This window comes from Rhinoraja longicauda, chromosome 35, assembly GCF_053455715.1.
Source record: "Rhinoraja longicauda isolate Sanriku21f chromosome 35, sRhiLon1.1, whole genome shotgun sequence".
NCBI lineage: Eukaryota > Metazoa > Chordata > Chondrichthyes > Rajiformes > Arhynchobatidae > Rhinoraja > Rhinoraja longicauda.
In genome coordinates this window covers 16445590-16460711 of record NC_135987.1, presented here as the reverse complement: position 1 = coordinate 16460711, position 15122 = coordinate 16445590, and the positions used below count along the sequence as shown (strand labels likewise).

The 15122-nt window shown below is 45.0% G+C and overlaps 1 protein-coding gene across 5 annotated transcripts in view; it reads left to right on the top strand.

Moving 5' to 3' along the window:
- Positions 1-3287: 3287 nt before the first annotated feature.
- Positions 3288-15122, top strand: part of LOC144609897 (ras-GEF domain-containing family member 1A-like) — a 203909-nt gene continuing 192074 nt past the window's right edge. For all 5 annotated transcript variants that reach the window (XM_078428283.1, XM_078428281.1, XM_078428288.1 and 2 more), the window contains exon 1: positions 3288-3682. The gene's annotated coding sequence lies outside the window, so the exon portion shown is untranslated. The remainder of the gene's footprint in view (positions 3683-15122) is intronic.

Genomic DNA, 15122 nt, shown 5'->3' with positions numbered 1-15122 from the left:
ACAGGAATTGCAGATGCTAGCATCTTGAGTAAAACGCAAAGGACTGCTGAATTGCTCCAGCACTTCACTTCACCTCAGTTTATTGTCACGTGTTTCGAGGTACAGTGAAAAGCAACAAAAGCTTTTCACTGTACCTCGGTATACGTGACAATAAACTAAACTGAACAAGTGAACAGAAGTGCTGGAGTAATTCAGCAGGCCAGGCAGCATCTGTGAAGGGAATGGATTGATGACATTTTGACCATTTCAGGACCCTTCTTTAGTCTGAAGAAGGCCTACGATTTCAAACTTTACTAATCCGCACCCTTCCCAGACACTGCCTGACCTGCTGAGTTCTCTAGCACTTTGTGTTTTAAATCAAAAGAGATCTTAAATCTGAATGTATAATGATGTGCAGTCTTTACAGCTCATGGTAGTTGTAAGGAACCTGCAGCATGACTGGAAACTTTCATTGAGTCACACAGCATGGAAACAGGCCCTTTGGCCCACAACATATAACCATATAACCTTATAACAATTACAGCACGGAAAAAGGCCCTTTGGCCACAACATCCATGTCAGGTTTTTACCAGGTCTCCGGTAATTTGGCCACATTAATCTGGAGTAAGATTCCAATCTACCCAGGCTGAAAAGACCTTCTGAACAATTTCTCTCTGACATTGCACTATTTCTCTAGTGGAACCCCAGGAGACCAGGGCAAGGCCCCAGAAAAGACCTTAACGTTGGAACTTGACCAAGAAATGGGACCAGGTATGTGCTCACCTGCTTCACGTTTAGATTTAGATTTTTTTGTTTAGATTTAGAGATACAGCCCTTCGGCCAACTGAGTCCGCGCCGCCCAGCGATCCCCACACATTAACACTATCCTGCACACACTAGGGACAATTAAAAAAATTTTTTTTTAACATTTACCCAGTCAATTAACCTACATACCTGTACGTCTTTGGAGTGTGGGAGGAAACCGAAGATCTCGGAGAAAACCCACGCAGGTCACGGGGAGAACGTACAAACTCCGTACAGACGGCGCCAGTAGTCAGGATCGAACCAGAGTCTCCGGCGCTGCATTCGTTGTAAGGCAGCAACTCTACCGCTGCGCCACGGTGCCGCCACGTTGTGACCTGAGTCAATGTTTAGCCTGACAAAGGGCTTGGAAGATAGACATAAACTAACTCAGTGGGTCAGGCAGCATCTCTGGAGAAAAAGGATCGGTAAAGTTTTGGGTCGGGACCCTTCTTCAGACTGGAATGTTAACACTGCTTCTCTCTCCACTGATGCTGCCTGACCTGCTCAGTGTTTTCGGCACTTTCAGATTTCCAGCATCTGCAGTTATTTTTTGTTGTATTTGTGATTTTCATTTAACCCCAACCTGGGGACACCTAAAGAAAACCAGTACACCTAGACTAAGTGTGTTCAGAGCCCAGTGACCTGATGCAGGGTCCTGACCCTGACCCCAGAACAAGGGGTCACAGTTTAAGGATAAGGGGGAAGTGTTTTAGCACTGAGATGAGAAAGGTTTTTTTCACACAGAGAGTGGTGAATCTGTGGAATTCTCTGCCACAGAAGGTAGTTGAGGCCAGTTCATTGGCTATATTTAAGAGGGAGTTAGATGTGGCCCTTGTGGCTAAAGGGATCAGGGGGTATGGAGAGAAGGCAGGTACGGGATACTGAGTTGGATGATCAGCCATGAGCATATTGAATGGCGGTGCAGGCTCGAAGGGCTGAATGGCCTACTCCTGCACCTAATTTCTATGTTTCTTTGTTTCTATGTGGCCAATCCCTCAGCCTCCACAGATGCTGCCTGACCCACTGAGTTACTGCAGCGCTTTGTGTCTTGAGCAGTTTCTCTAGCAGTTTGCTTTTTTGCTCCAGATTCCTGCTTTCTGTGGTCTCTTGTGTCTGTGTATGACCACAGATGGTCAGTCATGACTCTGGAAATAAATGACCTGCTTAGAACCATAAAATCATAGAGTGATACAATGTGGAATTAGGCCCTTCGTCCCAACTTGCCCACATCGGCCAACATGTCCCAGCTACACTAGTCCCACCTGCCCACATGTGGTCCATATCCCTCCAAACCTGTCCTATCCATGTACCTGTCTAACTGTATCTTAAATGTTGGGATAGTCCCAGCCTCAACTACCTTCTCTGGCAACTTGTTCCATACATTCACCACCCTTTGTGTGAAAAAGTTACCCCTCAGATTCCAATTAAATCTTCTCCCCTTCACCTTAAACCTATGTCCTCGATTCCCCTACTCTGGGCAAGAGGCTCTGTGCATCTACCCAATCTATTCCTCTCATGATTGTATACATGGCGGTTTTTTCTCCTAGCAGTGCTGGGTTTCAGCAGATGTTGAATATATGCTCTGAGTATGGTGTCCAATTTGACGTGAAATACAATGCTAAAAAGAGCGTTGTCATGATTTGTAAAGTAAAAGGGGACAAAGATCTAGTCTTCCCATCATTTTACCTGTCAGGGCAGGTTCTATCTGTCTGCTGTAAAGCTAAGTATCTGGGACATGTCATCACAGATCAAATGTCTGATGATGAGGACATGTATAGACAGCACCGCATGTTGTATGCACAAGCTAACATGTTGGTTAGGAAATTCCACTGGTGCTCAGGAAATGTCAAGATAAACCTGTTTAGAGCGTACTGTACTCCTCTTTACACTGCTCCTTTGTGGATAAAGTTTAATAAGTCAAGCATCCATAAACTTAAGGTTGCCTATAATGACTGCATGCGCATATTGCTTAGAAAGCCAAGGTGGTGCAGTGCAAGTGAACTGTTTTGTAGTGCAGGAGTCAATACGTTTCATGCCCTGTTGAGGAATCTCCTGTTTAAATTTATATGCCGATTGAATGGTTCTCAGAATTCCATCATTGTGCTGCTGGTAAATCCTGGTTTCAGTGCCGTGAGATACCTGGTCACCTATGTGGAAACATTGGTATTGTTGCCTTTTCTAATTTAATTAAATTTTATATGTGTATACTGTGTGCTGTATGTGTATTCTAATGGACCATGAGTCTGCTTAATAAAATTTAATAATAATTTAAAAAATAATAATTTGTACCACTCCCCCTGTCTATTCCCCTGAAGATTGTTCCCGGGCATCCACCGTTCTCCCCCATTAACTATCGGGGGATTGTTTCTGAATGACTAGCTCCCTCCTTCACACACACTCTTGTGTTCTATATATAGCGTTGTGAATGTCTAGCGATACCTGCTGCTGGGCAGTTAGCAGATCTTGCTGCGAAAGCAGATTGCTGCTGAGTTGCACGCTCCAGCTTTGAACGCCACAGAAGCTGGCAATAGTGATTCAGCTACTCAACAATTTGACTAAACGGCTACATTTGCTCCTTGATCTCCTCGCTTGGCTGATCTTCGGGGTTTGGGATTCCTGCAGGCAGCTTTCTTCAGATGGTACAACCCGGGCTCTGACTGTCACACCCTGAAGCGTTTGTGAAAGAGTGTCTGAGAGCAGTACCCCCCTCCCCTGCCAACCCCCTCCCTCCACCCCCGTTACCATCACTGACAGGAGGTACAGCTAAGCCGGAGTCGGCAGAGGCGAGCGGTGCACTCGGAATGACATGACTAGATCATGCACAGGTCTTGCTTGAAGGGGATTTCCTCAGCGACCAGCAACAGTGGCCGATGCCCGGCAGCCAAGGGACCTCGGACAGGTAAATGAGCTTAGTTGTCAATTCATTCCAAGTCAGGGGAACGGATAGCTCGGCCACCTCGTGAGAGAAGGAGGTAGCCTGTGATCTGAGCAAAAGGCTAATCCCCACTAAGTAGCAAGCAAGCAAGTAGCGGCTACTCAGTGCGAAGGTTCAATCACTTACAGTCGGGTGGGATATTTGTTCAGGGATCTGTCCAGCAATGAATGGGGGCAAACATTCAACAACCCTACCTCCCACTTCCACACCCCACCCGCTTTCCTTTGCTTTTTTTTGTACAGATGTTTCCATTTATAGATGCTTTGTTTTGAACTCAGTAGTTTTATAGAATGATTATCCCCCTCACAACATCTGTCTGGCCAACCCCCTCACACGTCCTGAGAACATCTGTCTACTTTCTCCTTCACATGCCCTGAGAACATCTGCATGACTATCTAGCCCCTCGCTTAACTCGAACACATCTGCCTTACTATCCCCTTCAGACATCATGAGAACATCTGTCTGGATATCCAGCCCCCCACCCCCCCCCCCACACACACACGCACAAGCACATACACACACACACACACACACACACATACAGCCACCCATACAGCCACACATGCACATATACACACACACACACACACACACACAGACACACACACAGCCACATACACACACACACAGCCACAGCCACACACACACACACACACAGCCACACACATACACAGACACACACACATACAGCCACACATACAGCCACACACGCACATACACACACACACACAGACACACACACACAGCCACACACACACATGCACACGATACCTGATGTCCCTCCAGCTTTCACTGTCCAATTTCTAATGTCTCTCAATAACCCCTCCATCAGACCACCCTAAAGATAAGGTTGTCCTTCCTTGCCTTTGTGGAGGAAGGATTTGAATTCCTATAGCGCCTTTCACCTTTCCTGTGGGGACATCCCAAAGTGTTTCACAGCCCATGATGTACCACTGTGGTTGGAATTGCAGCAGTGATTTGCACAGACTGGACTCAATTATCCATTCATTGAATGGTTGCAGTTCTTGGTTGAAGGAGGAATATTCAGCAGGAAACTGGGGAATAACTGACCAGATCATCTTGGTAGATATTGGCCACGACACCACGAGAATTCTCTTGATTGTGACCATTACATTTACCTGAGAGCACAGATGGACTCTTGGTTATGGCTTCATCTGAGAAACAGCATCTCTACGAGTGGTGCCTCTCTCTCTGCAGTGGTTGAGGCACCAGACTTGGTTTTCATGAACGTGATGGGCCAGAGAGCGTATCACACTGCCCTTTGATTCTGTGATTCTGATCATGGAAAGTTGGCAATACAGAACGAGGCCATTCTGCCCATTGTGTCAGGGTTGGTCATAAAGATCTACCGAGCTGGATTCCACCTTCCAGCACCCTATCATTAGTGCCACAGGTCGTCTTCACGTGTGCTGTAACCTGTGACCTCGAGGTGGGATTGTAAACAATCAATACTTAACCTTTACTTGTTTATGAGAATTCCATGTTAAACTGTTGGATTAAGTGTATTAGTTTGTAGACAACGATCGAAAGAATCCAGACAGCAATGATTACTGTATTAACTGCCTATTTACCTGCTGGCCAAGAGTTTCCTGCTGAGCCCTTTAGCAGAAACATTAGGTACCAACTTCCACCACTGTGTCAGAGTGTGGCTGAGGTGTAATGCATGAGTCTAGTTTAGTTTATTGTCACGTGCACCAAGATACAGTGAAAGGCTTTTGTTGCGTGCTAACCAGTCAGCAGAAAGACAATACATGATTACAATCGAGCCGTCCACAGTGTACAGACACATGATAAAGGGAATAATGTTTAGTGCACGATAAAGTCCAGTAAGGTTCGATTCAAGGTAGTCCGATGATCTCCAATGAGCTAGATAGTAGCTCAGTACCGCTCACAAGTTGATAGGATGATTCAGTTGCCTGACAACAGCTGGGAAGAATGTCTCTGAATCTGGAGGTGTATGTTTACATACTATTATACCTCTTGCCTGATGGGAGAGGGGAGAAGAGGGAGTGACCGGAGTGAGACTCGTTCTTGATTATGCCGGTCAACTTCATGGGCCAACTGTGCTATTTTGTACGGACATGATAATGAGTTTATATTTGTGATATACTTTGGAACATTCTATGATGAAAGGCACAATATGACTAAGTCCTTTTAGCACTGATTACAAGGACTGGGTTTGATCATGACTTTTGTTAGACAATTCCAATTGGCCTCTGTAGATGAATAAAGAAGAGGAAAGAGAAGTGGGGCAGCACAGTTGGTAGAACTGCTGCCTCAAAGTGCCAGCGACCCAGGTTCGTTCCTGAGCTTGGGTGCTATCTGTGTGAAGTTTGCACATTCTCCCTGTGATCATGTGAGTTTTCTTCAGGTGCTCCCGTTTCCTTCCACATCATGAAGACATGTGGCTTTATAGGTTAATCAGCCTCTGCAAATTGCCCCTAGTGTGTAGGGAGTGGATTTGCAAATAGGACAACATAGAACTAGTGAATTAATCAATGATCAATGGTTGGCATGGACTTGGTGAGCCAATGGGCCTGTTTACATACTGTCTGTCGAAACTAAACTAAAAGTAATGATTTCCACGATCTTGATGTCTAGAATAATTTACCTTGCAATCAACAAGAATATTCTTATGGTTCTACTCAGGCCAAAGTTTCTCCTTGTTGTGAATGAGGCCCTGTTGTGAATGAGGAGACCCCCATGATAAGTTTGAAGTTGGGAATTTCTAGGAATGTCGTCGATAGATTTGCCTGGCAAGTTGGAAAAGCTTTTTTTCGCTTTAGAGTTGGAATAGATGAGTGCAGAGATCTAGGCTGGCACCCCCAGTGCCTTGCACAAAGCAGGACAGCACAGCTGGAGATGCGGCCTTTTGGATGAGACATTAAGCTGAGATCTTGTGCGCTCCATCAAATGTATTTAAAGGGTGGGGGGGAGCTGTCCTCGGTATCTTGGCCATTAACTAACTCTCAACCAATGTTGAGTACAGTTTAACTAGTGCTGTTTGTGAGCACTTGCTGTGCACAAATTGGTTGCTGAATTTCCTATGTTACGGCAGCAACTACAGATGCGAGCACTTTGGGATATCCTGTGATGTAAGGCATAGTAGGAATGTAAGAGTTTCTTTTGGAACAGATAACAAGGACTTGGTTTGATCACGACCTCTGCTGAGTTAGACAATTCCAGTTGGCCAGTGCAGATAGGTGAGTAACGGGAAGAAAGCTTATATTCCCTTAATGATCTTGATGTCTAGAATCAATGTGCTGCTGAAGTTAAAGGTACATTATAAGATGATGAATTGTTCAGCAATGTCTCTGCTCGATACCGATGTGGAAAAATATCCATTATAAGGATCCTATTCAGATTCTACTTGAGTGCAATTTATTGATCATTGAACCCACTGATTGTCCTTAGTGGGTTTCAGCCTCTCTACCGGCCCGATACACAGAGTGAGAGCCAGCAGATGATCGAGCAACAGTTCTGAAACTTCTCAGCATTCACACACAGCTCTACACATGCGGTCACAGAAACACACGCAAGAACAATCACATGCAGGTGACCGTACACACGCAAACACACGCAGATACACATTTGTGTTCACAATCTCACATGCAATCAGATTGACACATAACCTCTCAAACCCACATGTACTGTGACACAGAATGTGATTCTCTCTCTGACACAGAATGTGATTCTCTCTCTCTCTCTCTCTCTCTCTCTCTCTCTCTCTCTCTCTCTCTCTCTCTCTCTCTCTCTCTCTCTCTCTCTCTCTCTCTCTCTCTCTCTCTCTCTCTCTCTTCTCCTGTCTTTCACTTACTCTCCCCTTTCCCCTGCTCCCCCTCTCATTGTGTTTGCATGAGCTTTTGTGTCTGAGTGTGAAAGACTGTGTCCCAAAGGCACAGAAAGAAATATTTTGATGTGACCAAGGCTTGATCAAAAACATAGGTTTTTAAGAAGCAATGGAGGATGAGATGGAAGCAGAGAGTTAGGAGGGAGCTCCCAATGGAGCTGGCGGTATCTGTGCTATCAGCTGGAGAGGAAGATTAGTTCTATTTATGGAACTCGCTTCATTTGTGATACAGTTTAACCTGAAGCAAAATTTGTAGAGTGGGAAATGGGTGATGAATCTGGTTGACAAGCCCCTTGGACTTTTATAAGGAAATCACAAATAAAACGGTGAAATTCCCAAAGCCAGTTACGTGAATCTACAGGATTTGTCTGCCATTATCCCTCATGGAATCATCATTAATATAAAATCCCCAGAACCTCAGAGAGTATTGACGATCCTGCTAGGTTCCAGGAGAGGCAATTAAAAAGTTGAAATTGAAGGCTGGGAGATGTTACAAGTGCAGCGAAGCGTAAATGGGCAGAGGTCCCACTGAAGCTTCCGCATGGCTGATCATTGTTCTTCATTCGCGGGATCAGGCAATGAACTGCGATGAAGTATTAGAGAAACGTAGGTTCTGAACCTGATGGGGCAAAAATGTTTAAAGGGATTATGGATTATCAGAGTTATGGGATTTCATTCTCATGGTGGACAAAGATTGTTTGACATTCTCGCTCCCTCTCAATTCTCCCTCCAGGATAAACAGTCTCAAACCATCTACCCCTTAAAGCCCTTTCCGAGCACTGTGGAAATTGAATCATTCAAATTCTGCAAGGCTGAGGGAGGTGGATGTTTGCACCCTGGGGCAATCGAGAGCTGCAACATTTACACAACTAAGTGGAATTGAATGTGTAGGAAGGAACTGCAGATGATGGTTTAAACTGACGATAGATTAAAAAAAAGCTGGAGTAACTCACGGGTCAGGCAGTATCTAGGTGAGGGTTCGTGTCGAGACCCTTCGTCTGAAGAAGGGTCACAACTGGAAACGGCACCTATTCCATTTCTCCAGAGATGCCATCTGACCTGCTGAGTTACTCCAGCTTTAAGTGGAATTGAAGTCAGGATAAAATCAGTCATAAATAGTGTAGCAGACTGGAGGGGCTGAATGGTCAGTCACTGCTCCATATAACCATATAACCATATAACAACTACAGCACGGAAACAGGCCCGTTCGGCCCTACCAGTCCACGCCGACCACTCTCTCTGACCTAGTCTCATCTACCTGCTCTCAGACCATAACCCTCTAATCCCCTCTCATCCATATACCTATCCAATTTACTCTTAAATAATAAAATCGAGCCTGCCTCCACCACTTCCACCGGAAGCCCATTCCATACAGCCACCACCCTCAGAGTAAAGAAGTTACCCCTCATGTTACCCCTAAACTTTTGTCCCTCAATTCTGAAGCTGTGTCCCCTTGTTAGAATCTTCCCCACTCTCATTGTGTCATGTTCTCACACTCCTATTGTAGAGCATAAAATAACAGATATCTAAAAGCAACTGCACAGCAAGCATTTAATGTGTGTGGCTTGCAGGACCAAGAATGTGTATTTAAAGAGGATCATTTATCTTTACCCAGTGGATTGGTAAATAAGCAAAATAATATTCCAACTGTTCCGCACGAGATGCAACACCTGTCCCTTTACCTCCCCCCTCAACTCCATCAAAGGACCCAAACATTCTTTCCAGGTGAGACAGAGGTTCACCTGCACCTCCTCCAACCTCATCTATTGCATCCGCTGCTCTAGATGTCAACTCATCTATATCGGCGAAACCAAGCGCAGGCTCGGCGATCGCTTCACTGAACACCTGCGCTCGGTCCGCATTAACGCCACTGATCTCCCGGTGGCCCAGCACTTCAACTCCCCCTCCCATTCCCAGTCTGACCTCTCTGTCATGGGCCTCCTCCAGGGCCATAGTGAGGCCCGCCGGAAATTGGAGGAGCAGCACCTCATATTTCGCCTGGGCAGTTTGCGGCCCGGTGGTATGAACGTTGACTTCTCCAACTTCAGATAGCTCCTCTGTCCCTCCCTTCCCCTCCTCCTTCCCAGATCTCCCTCTATCTTCCTGTCTCCACCTATATCCTTCCTTTGTCCCACCCCCGACATCAGTCTGAAGAAGGGTCTCGACCCGAAACGTCACCCATTCCTTCTCTCCCGAGATGCTGCCTGACCTGCTGAGTTACTCCAGCATTTTGTGAATAAATCGATTTGTACCAGCATCTGCAGTTATTTTCTTATATTCCAACTGTTCTGGACTGGAATAATAATAACTGTGGTGTTTTAATCTAACCGTAGGTGTTTGCCCATGCCTCCTTCATTTATTAGATTGTTCTAAGTATAGGCGACCTGGTGGTGCAGCGTTAGAGCTGCTGCCTTACAGTGCCAGAGACTCAGATTCAATCTGTACTGTCTGTACGGAGTTTGCACGCTCTCCCCGTGACCTGCGTGGGATTTCATCGGGTACTCAGGTTTCCTCCCACACCCCAAAGATGGACAAGTTTGTAGACTAATAGACTAATAGACAATAGACAATAGGTGCAGGAGGAGGCCATTCAGCCCTTCGAGCCAGCACCGCCATTCAATGTGATCATGGCTGATCATTCTCAATCAGTACCCCGTTCCTGCCTTCTCCCCATACCCCCTGACTCCGCTATCCTTAAGAGCTCTATCCAGCTCTCTCTTGAATGCATTCAGAGAATTGGCCTCCACTGCCTTCTGAGGCAGAGAATTCCACAGATTCACAACTCTCTGACTGAAAAAGCTTTTCCTCATCTCAGTTCTAAATGGCCTACCCCTTATTCCTAAACTGTGGCCCCTTGTTCTGGACTCCCCCAACATTGGGAACATGTTTCCTGCCTCTAATGTGTCCAACCCCTTAAAAATCTTATACGTTTCGATAAGATCTCCTCTCATCCTTCTAAATTCCAGTGTATACAAGCCTAGTCGCTCCAGTAAAATTGTAAATTGTCCCTAGGTGTAGGATAGTGTAACTGTGCTGGGATCACGTCAGCGTGGACTCGATGGGCCAAAGGGCCTGTATCTCTAAACTAAACTAAATCTCTCAACTAAATTTGTCACTCTCAGAGTAAAGAGATTCTTTGTATTATGTAGGTTATCGACTGGCATGCACCTGTCTGGCTTCTTTCATTGTAGCTTGTGCTTGCTTTAACTGTTCTGTCCACTTCATCGCAGTTAAGGAAAGGCACTCATTGTTCCTGTGAATGAGGATTCAGTTTATGGAGGGAGGAATTATGGAGATTGGCTGATTTACAGTGACTATTGATGGGCTGTTACTGCTTCAAACTATTCCTTACGGATTACCGACAAATCTTCAATACTCGGTCAGGAAACGACCATCTATGATCACTAACCTTTTGGTGAGAGGTCTAGGATGGTATCATGGGTCTTCATCCAAGTGCTACATCTGCTGATGTACAGTGCAATCAACATTTTCTAACCCTAGGTCTCATTGCACATTTCCATTCAGTTCAACGGGGACTGGGGCCAGGGTATGGAGTGGTGATTAGGGGTAGGGAGAAGTGGAAGCTCGTGACTAGGTTAGGACTAGGTGGCCAGATTAGGTCAGTGTAGGTGAACTAGGGGAACAGATAATCACTGCTGAGACAAAAGAAGATAGTTTCAAAACCACTCCAAAGGCTTAGGCTTATAAACTAGGCTGTCCATTATGGTACTGAGGTACCACAGGTGGCCTTTCAGATGTGATATTATTACTTCTGGGCTGACACTGAAAATCGTTTTCTGAAGAAGAATAGAGAGTTGGTCTTCACACTGCCCAATATTAACCCAACCACCAATATCACTAAAACAAATAATCTAGTCTCATTTTACACTTGTAATGGCACAGAAGGAGGCCAGTTGGCCCATCAGGTCTATGCTAGTTCCCATAGGAACAATCGCATTGCTTCTTTTCCCCCTCTTATTCCCCACTCACCCCTTCCTTCATGCCTGCCCACCAACTTGCCTTTGAATCTTTTCCACTTAACACTGGCTAAGGGTAATTTACAGGTGCCAGTTAACTAGCTGGCTTGGTGGTGAGATGTGGGGGAAACACCATGCAGTTATGGGGAAAGATTTAGAAACATAGAAACATAGAAAGTAGGTGCAGGAGTAGGCCATTCAGCCCTTCGAGCCTGCACCGCCATTCAATATGATCATGGCTGATCATCCAACTCAGTATCCTGTACCTGCCTTCTCTCCATACCCCCTGATCCCTTTAGCCACAAGGGCCACATCTAACTCCCTCTTAAATATAGCCAATGAACTGGCCTCAACTACCTTCTGTGGCAGAGAATTCCACAGATTCACCACTCTCTGTGTGAAAAGATAACTTTCTCATCTCGGTCCTAAAAGACTTCCCCTTTATCCTTAAACTGTGACCCCTTGTTCTGGACTTCTCCATCATCGGGAACAATCTTCCTGCATCTAGCCTGTCCAACCCCTTAAGAATTTTGTAAGTTTCTATAAGATCCTTGCATCTGCAGTGTATGAATTCAGGATGGAGGCTGGGTCCCTGGTTAGACAATGCTGATTGTCCCATTGCTCTTTCTAAGACCTTGTTGTGATTCCTTTGGTGACTGCAGTTCAAATGTAATTTACGAGCTGTAAGGCACTTGTGGGAGATTTTGAAATTCACGATAGAGTGTTTCTCATACCCACCAGAGTGTCCTGGAGTCTGAGCCTTGATAATGGTGACGTGCGGGTAATACCAGATTGGCCTTGCCTTGAAGTTTCACGGACATTACACTCATGCAGTGATTGAACGGGAATAAATAACATCATTTAAGAGCACACAGGAATCCACAACAAAACACAGGAATCATTTACCATGTAATCTCATGGCGGGTGGCATTAGAGGAAAATGCTCCGTTATTATCCGATCTCCAAGGGCAACCGGGCTGCAGGTGCTGCAGAACTAAGAATGACTCGGGAGAGAGACAGCGTTAGATAAATGCATCTCTGCAGGTGCGTGCTTTCCATTGAAAGACCTGTGGTAAAGTGGGCACAGGTGCTTTCACCATCCAAGACTGAGCAGCAGGGGGAAAATGTGAGGAAGCGTGAGATTAGTAATTCCAATCGTTTTCATCTTCCCCACACCATTCCCATTTAAGAGCACCGTTTATAAATGTTCCTTACAGCTTGTCTGACCCATCACCGCCTTCACCCACTGCCCAGATGAATTGTGAATAGTGAGCAGTTGTTTTTAGTGTTAACCTCGTGAGTGGCAGTAACAAAATATCAGCAACTATCACAACCTCAAAGTGTCACTATCATCATGTGTAGGAAAGAACTGTAGATGCTGGTTTAAATCGAAGATTGACATAGAATGCAGGCAACATCTCCAGAGATGCTGCCTGTCCCGCTGAGGTACTCCACCATTTTGTGTCCATCCGGCACAATCATCAGATGGCAATTTTCAGTAATATTGATCGTGATATTAGCGTAGAGAGGAACTGCTGATAATGGCATACACCGAAGAAAGACCAAAAGTGCTGGAGTAACTCAGCGGGTCAGGCAGCATCTCTGGAGAAAAAGGATGCATGACGTTTCGGGTCTGGACCCTCTTCAGACTGGAAGCATTTCTGGAGATATAGGAACAGGGCGAGACCATTCAGCCCCATAGAAATGACTCCTCACAGATAGTGGAAAATCTCTGGACTTCTCTCAGTGTTGCGGAGGCTAGCTCATTGGAAGTATTGAAATTTGAGGTAGATGAAGTTTTGTAAGATCAGATGGTCAACAGCAGTGGGGATTGGTACAGAGAAGCGGAGCCTGTGATGATCAGCCATAATCATGTTGAATGGTGAGGCAGGTTTTCAGGCCAAGTTGGTCTACTTCTTCTCCTATTTTCTTGTGACCTTGTGCTCAAGTCCATTGCACCATTCAACATGACTGTAGTTCATCTGTGACTTCATAATCCTTTGATGTCCTTGCTTACGAAAAATATTTCAGTCTCACATTCCCAATTCATAATTGGCCTGCCATAAATCACTATAAGATTATATAAATCGCTCGTGAAAGAGAATTCAAAACAGGATGACGTTGTAAGGCAGACAGTCACAGTGATCTTGAACAGCAGGTGTTGTTAAGATGCGCACTGATCAAGAACAATGCCAAAAATCTACCGGGTATTAGGTTTATCAAAACTAATTCCTTTAATGAGATGCTGGTCATATTTGCTGAAATTAAACGAGGAATCCCAGGATAGAAACTCATCTCTCACCTTGAATGTAAAATGGATGCTAGAGTATCGACTCTTGTTAAACTTCAGATCTCAGACATCCAGCTGACATTGACAGAATTTTACCTTCAGATTGTTCCCAATATGTTAATTTCCTCACAGTTACTCTGTGGCTGGAGGCTGCAATGCGTCAAGGAAAAATTAAAGCGCTGGGGAAACTCAGCAGGCCAGGCAGCATCTCAATAGAGAAATGGACAAATAGCATTTGGGTCGGGATCCATCTTTGGACTGCACTGCATTGTGTCTTTGTTTTCCTCACTCATGCGATTGGTCCTCCACATCAAGTACAGTGTGTTTGGTGTCCATTCGTAATGGTCATTGACAAGGGGATGATGAGCCAGTTTAAAGAACTGCTGCAGTCTGTGTTGAAGGCATTCCCGCGGTACTGGAACAAGAACTGGTTATTTTATCATAATTACACAGCTTGAAACAGACCCATCGGCCCAACATGTCCATACTGACCAAGTTGTCTATCTGATCCAGTCCCATCGACCTGCTCGTATCTCTGATCCTTTTATATCCATGTCCAAATTAATTTTAAACATTGCACATGTACCTGCCTCTGCATGATCCTTCAGTTGCTTGTTCCATATACTCATCTCCTGTGTGTAAAAAAAAAATCCCCTCTGGTTCCTTTTAAATCTTTCCCACTCCCCTAAAATCTTTTGCTTAAGACTTCCCTACCCTGAGAAAAAGACTATGACCATCCACACACCGAGGTACAGTGAAAAGCTTTGTGAAAAGGTACAGTGAAAAGGGGTTTTAAGGTAGCTTTCGTGTCAACTGTGGTTGATTGTTGACAAGGTTTCAGTGGGCCAGAGGACCTGCTTCTATGCCACGTCTCTCTACAACTCTATGACTTTAACCATCAGTGATACCAGATCTATTTAATTTACTGAATTCAAATCCCAAGCTGCTGTTTTGAAATTTGAACTTTCTTTCTCTGGATCATTAGTTCAAGATTACCAGGCGAGCAATATTCACAGCCATGCATGGTTACCGAAGAAGTTACACTGGCGGTCTTCAAATTGTCAACGAGGGGGTTAACATACAAACATTTGTTGTAACTAATTAGCATTGGTCTCACTAGAAGCTCTTTGAGCTGAACCTGCAAAACAGCTAGTTTGCCACCTTGTTTCTCTGAGGATGGTTTCTGGGCATTTACATGAGCAACAAATTAATTGGTTCAAAATGCTTCAATTTTCTCTCAACCCAAGGTTTAATAGTTAATTTTTT